This window comes from Notothenia rossii, assembly GCF_949606895.1.
Source record: "Notothenia rossii genome assembly, chromosome: 8".
Taxonomy (NCBI): Eukaryota; Metazoa; Chordata; class Actinopteri; order Perciformes; family Nototheniidae; genus Notothenia; species Notothenia rossii.
Genome location: NC_136906.1, coordinates 76,709,348 through 76,715,347, shown reverse-complemented (window position 1 = coordinate 76,715,347; position 6,000 = coordinate 76,709,348). Strand labels below are relative to the sequence as shown.

The 6,000-nt window shown below is 42.5% G+C and overlaps 1 long non-coding RNA gene across 1 annotated transcript; it reads right to left on the bottom strand.

Moving 5' to 3' along the window:
• Window positions 1–364: 364 nt before the first annotated feature.
• LOC307017489 lies at window positions 365–4,047 on the bottom strand. The gene is made up of 4 exons (XR_013802197.1): window positions 3,952–4,047; window positions 3,821–3,849; window positions 1,401–1,469; window positions 365–756 (listed from the first exon to the last, which is right to left on the bottom strand). It is a non-coding gene; the product is annotated as an uncharacterized lncRNA (long non-coding RNA).
• Window positions 4,048–6,000: the final 1,953 nt, after the last annotated feature.

Genomic DNA, 6,000 nt, shown 5'->3' with positions numbered 1-6,000 from the left:
AAGGGTGCTACCCTCTGATGCTGACCAGATAAGAGCAAGAAGCAGAACCGTGCAGAGTGATGTACATAAAGTAATGAATATATATAAAACATAAAGATAACCAGCAAGGGGTGGATATGAATATACCTTAATGTATAAATGAATATGCAGCGATATCAAAAGGCAGTGTTGTTGATCAGTGGAGTCACTAGTGAAACTGTGTACTTTAAGAACACACCTGATGTTTAGAGAAAGTCATATTAGGAAAAAACATACCAATAAATACATCTGAACTCTTGTAAGGTCAATATATCACTTTATTTAGTAAATTACAAAACAGTAAAATGTACTGAAGAAAAAGCAATACTCCATTAAATTATATTCAAGAAAAAACCGTAATAAAAAAGCCAGAATCGACTTTACAAAACCTTCATTATGCCCACACTGTAAAAAGTAAGAATACAGTAACTCTCCAACATGTCTGCCCCTTTTCCACGATCCACCTCTAGAGGGACTCACATGTTTTGCTGTACTCTCACTTTGATGCTATTAAGCCAAGCAAAGCAAAAACCTGGTCAATATAAATCTCATTTTAACTCTGCTCGCTTTGCCCTTGTCATATGGTTATAACAATTGTGCCATAGTTTAAAATACAGCATTAAACTATTTTTTTGGTTTGTTGACGGTGAGGAGGCTGGGATCAGCGGAGGCAGCAGAGGAAGAGGAGGGAACTCTCACAGTGTAGGTCACTGCATCATCTTCATCATCATCATGAGCCTGCAAGGAAAGAAAACTGATTATGCATAAAGGACTTCTGAAAGTCCTGCTTTTTGTTGCCATTAAACAACTTAAAGGGGCTCTATCCTGCTGATGTTCAATATCCGTCTGTAGTGTCTCTACTTTAAAGAGTCCTCTCCTGCTGATGTTCAGGTGTATATCAGCATGTAGTGTATCTACTTTAAAGAGTCCTTTCCAGCTGATGTTCAGGTTTATATCAGTATGTAGTGTATCTACTTTAAAGAGTCCTCTCCTGCTGATGTTCAGGTGTATATCAGTATGTAGTGTTTCTACTTTAAAGAGTCCTCTCCTGCTGATGTTCAGGTGTATATCAGTATGTAGTGTATCTACTTTAAAGAGTCCTCTCCTGCTTATGTCCAGGTGTATATCAGTATGTAGTGTCTCTACTTTAAAGAGTCCTCTCCAGCTGATGTTCAGGTGTATATCAGTATGTAGTGTCTCTACTGTGTGTGTGTGTATGTGTATGTGTATGTGTATGTGTGTGTGTGTGTGTGTGTGTGTGTGTGTGTGTGTGTGTGTGTGTGTGTGTGTGTGTGTGTGTGTGTGTGTGTGTGTGTGTGTGTGTGTGTGTGTGTGTCGTCAGTGGCGGAGTCGGTCACTCTGTAATCAATGAGAAATCTTACCCTGGCTTTCCTGCTGCTCTTCCTGGTGTAGCTGATGGAGGCGTAGGGAGCACCATCTTCAGGATCAGCCTGCACAAATAAAATGTATTATTGTTGCAGTGAAGAAAAAATAACATCTGTTCTGTAACATGCAGCGTTAAAGTCTTCTCACTGGCCACAAAAAGCGTGACCACATTACCCCAATTCTGGCCTCACTGCACTGGCTTCCAATTTGGTTCAGAATTGATTTTAAAATCCTTTTATTTGTTTTCAAAGCCCTAAATGGACTGGCTCCGGACTATATAGCTGAACTCCTCCATCGCTACACCCCAGCCAGAGCATTAAGGTCGGCTGACCAGCTGCTGCTGGTAGTGCCAAAGACCAGGCTCAAAACCCGAGGGCACCAAGCATTCGCAGCAGCTGGCCCCAGGCTCTGGAACACTCTGCCCCTCCATGTGAGGTCGGCCCAGACCCTAGGGGTTTTTAGATCTACTCTTAAGACTCACTTCTTCTCCCTGGCCTTCTAATCAGAGCGGAGTACGATTCCTGACATTTCCCTGTGGTTGATTTTTATATTTGCTGTTGAAATGTATTGTCTTCTGTTTTGCAATTGTAGTAATGTGTTATTTATTATTTGCATGTACAGCACTTTGGCTCGACCAAAAATCGTTTTAAAATGTGTTATATAAGTAAAACCTCATTTGATTTGATTTGAAAGTCCTTCCTTTTCTATCAAAGGTGCTGGAAAAACTAGTTGCTGCTCAGCTCCAGGACCACCTAAACTCCAACAACCTATTTGAGAAGTTCCAGTCTGGTTTCCGCTCAGGCCACAGCACAGAAACTGCCCTGGTCAGGGTCACCAACGACCTGCTGATGACGGCTGATGCTGGCTCTCCCTCTCTCCTCATCCTCCTCGATCTCACTGCAGCTTTCGACACCGTCGATCACGGCATCCTCCTCCATCGTCTGCACTCCACCATCGGACTCTCTGACTCTCCCCTTGACTGGTTCAGATCATACCTCACCGGGAGAACAGAGTACGTCTCCTTGGGCGAGGCAGAGTCGGGTACCCACAACATCACATGTGGTGTCCCTCAAGGATCAGTTCTCGGCCCCACCCTCTTCACACTCTACATGCTCCCCCTTGGCTCTATCATCAGCCGACATGGAGTATCATTCCATTGCTACGCTGATGACACCCAACTGTACCTCAGGATCAACCCTACCTCCTCTGCAGCCCTGCCTTCACCCACACTCATTGCCTGCCTGGAGGAGATACAGGCATGGATGAAGCAAAACTTCCTGAAACTCAACAGCTCCAAGACCGAAGCCATTATAGTTGGCACCCCACACCAGGTTCGGTCATCCACCATCACCACCATCACCTTCTCCGGCCAGGACATTACCCTCTCCTCAATAGTCACCAACCTGGGTGTGAAAATGGACGCCCATCTGACCTTTGAGGCCCACATTAAACAGCTGTGCAAGAATTCCTTTTATCACCTCAGGAACATCGCCAAACTCCGCCCCACACTCACTCTGTCTGACGCCGAAAAGCTGGTCCACGCCTTTGTCTCCTCCAGGTTGGACTACTGCAATGCACTCCTCATCGGGATCCCTAACAAAAGCATCCAGAAGCTCCAATACATTCAGAACAGCGCTGCTAGGATCCTGATGAGGGTGCGCAAATATGAACACATCACCCCCATCTTTAAAGCACTACACTGGCTACCCGTGGAACTGAGAATCGAATTCAAGGTCTCCGTCCTCACCCACCAGTGTGTCCATGGAACTGCCCCTCCCTACCTCAAGGAACTCCTCACCCCCCATACCTCCTTGCGGACCACCCGCTCCAGCAGCTCCAACCTCCTCAAACCCCCCAGGACTAAGCTCCGTACCATGGGAGACCGGGCCTTCTGCTCGGCTGCTCCCAGTCTGTGGAATGCTCTCCCCGACCAAATGAGAGCACCACAGACCGTGGAGGCTTTTAAAAAAGGCCTCAAAACCCATCTCTTCAAAAGAGCCTTTGCCTAGACCTCTTTTATCACCCTTTTATTTTTATTTTTATTATTTTTGTATTGCTTTTTATTAATTCTACCGTGTTGTGTAATGTTTATTTATAATGTTCATGCTCACTGCTTGTAGCATTTCGGGATTTGAAATCAAATATGAAGTGCTTTATAAATGGAACCCATTATTATTATTATTTTTATTATTATTATTATTATTATTATTATTATTATTATTATAAAGTGACCTACTATTATTCCCATTTCATTGAATTCTAGTTGCTGTACAGGTTTCATCGTATTCAAAATCCATGCATTGTAACCAATGGCAACAGAGCAAAGAAAATACTGCCATTATTATACCTTTAACTCTGTGGTCATTTTGAGACTGTTGTGTGTGTTGAAAAAAAAGTGAATAATATTTAAACTCACCACGTTGTCATCGGTCTGGGTTTCATTCCCTAAACAGAACAAAACATAAAGTTGGTTTTAGCTTCAACGTTTAAAATCCATGTTTCTCAAAAGCTTGTTGTTTGTAAAGTATAATGTGTGAATGTCCTCACCTTGAGTCCTGTTCCGTCTGCTGACAGCCACAGTGATTATTGTGAGTGCTGCAACACCCACGATCACAACGATGGTCCTGCACCACCACCAACCTGTAAGAGAGAAGTCAGAAGAGTTACATATACTCAGAGGCTTTTATCTCTTCGTCTTTAACATCTGGATGAACAACATGTATTTTGGCTAAGTTTATTTTCTAACTGTTGATATGTCTGTTCTTTCACTACCTGGATGTTTCCCGTCTTGTTCTGATTGAATGTTGTTTTCAGATGCAGTTTTGGTCGTCTCTTCTGATGAGCTCATTTTCTCTTGTTCTGATGTAGTTGTCATTTCATCATCACCTTAACAAATACAATAGAACAATCATAGAATTCTCTTATAGTAAAACTTTAGATACAAATAATATACAGGACTGTCTCAGAAAATTAGAATATCGTGATAAAGTTCTTTATTTTCTGTAATGCAATTAAAAAAACAAAAATGTCATACATTCTGGATTCATTACAAATCAACTGAAATATTGCAAGCCTTTTATTATTTTAATATTGCTGATTATGGCATACAGCTTAAGAAAACTCAAATATCCTATCTCTAAATATTAGAATATCATGAAAAAGTATACTAGTAGGGTGTTCAACGAATCACTTGAATCGTCTAATTAACTCGAAACACCTGCAAGGGTTTCCTGAGCCTTGAAAAACACTCAGCTTGGTTCAGTAAACTAAATCACAAGTATGGGGAAGACTGCTGATCTGACTGCTGTCCAGAGGACCGTCATTGACACCCTCCATCAGGAGGGTAAGACACAAAAAGAAATTTCTCAAAGAGCAAGCTGTTCACAGAGTGCAGTTTCAAAGCACATCCACAAAAAGTCTGTTGGAAGGGGGAAATGTGGCAGGAAACGCTGCACAACCAAGAGAGATCACCGCAGCCTTAACAGCATTGTGAAGAAGAGTCGCTTCCAGAATTTGGGGGAGCTTCAAAGACAGTGGACTGAAGCTGGAGTCCAGGTATCAAAAGTCACTGTTCACAGACGTGTCCGGGAAATGGGCTACAATAGCCGTATTCCCATGGTCAAGCCACTTCTGAACTCAAGACAACGGAAGAGGCGTCTGACTTGGGCTAAGGAAAAGAAGCACTGGACAGTTGCACAGTGGTCCAAAGTCCTCTTTTCAGACGAAAGCAAGTTTTGTATTTCATTTGGAAGTCAAGGCGCCAGAGTCTGGAGAAAGGCTGGAGAGGAGCAAAATCCAAGTTGCTTGAAATCCAGTGTGAAGTTCCCACAGTCAGCGATGGTTTGGGGAGCCATGTCAGCTGCTGGTGTTGGTCCACTGTGTTTCATCAAGCCCAGAGTAAATGCAGCTGTGTACCAAGAGATTTTAGAGCACTACATGCTTCCGTCTGCTGAAAAGCTCTATGGAGATGAGGAATTCATTTTCCAGCATGATCTGGCACCTGCCCACAGTGCCAAAACCACCAGTAACTGGTGTACTGACCATGGCATTACTGTCCTCGATTGGCCTGCAAATTCCCCTGACCTGAACCCCATAGAGAATATGTGGGGTATTGTGAAGAAGAAGCTGAAAGACACCAGACCCAACAATGCTAATGAGCTAAAGGCCGCTATTGAAGCATCCTGGGCATCCATAACACCTCAGCAATGCCACAGGCTGATTGCCTCCATGCCACGCCGCATTGATGCAGTAATCCGTGCAAAAGGATTCCCAACCAAGTACTGAGTGCATTAATGGACATTTTCAAATGTTTGATTGTGTTTTGCTGTTATAAACGTTTTTTTTTACTTGGTCTGAGGAACTATTCTAATTTTTTGAGATAGGATTTTTGAGTTTTCTTAAGCTGTATGCCATAATCAGCAATATTAAAATAATAAAAGGCTTGCAATATTTCAGTTGATTTGTAATGAATCCAGAATGTATGACATTTTTTTTTTTTTAATTGCATTACAGAAAATAAAGAACTTTATCACAATATTCTAATTTTCTGAGACAGTCCTGTACATTGTGTAACATCCACATGTGTTTTTAAACAGT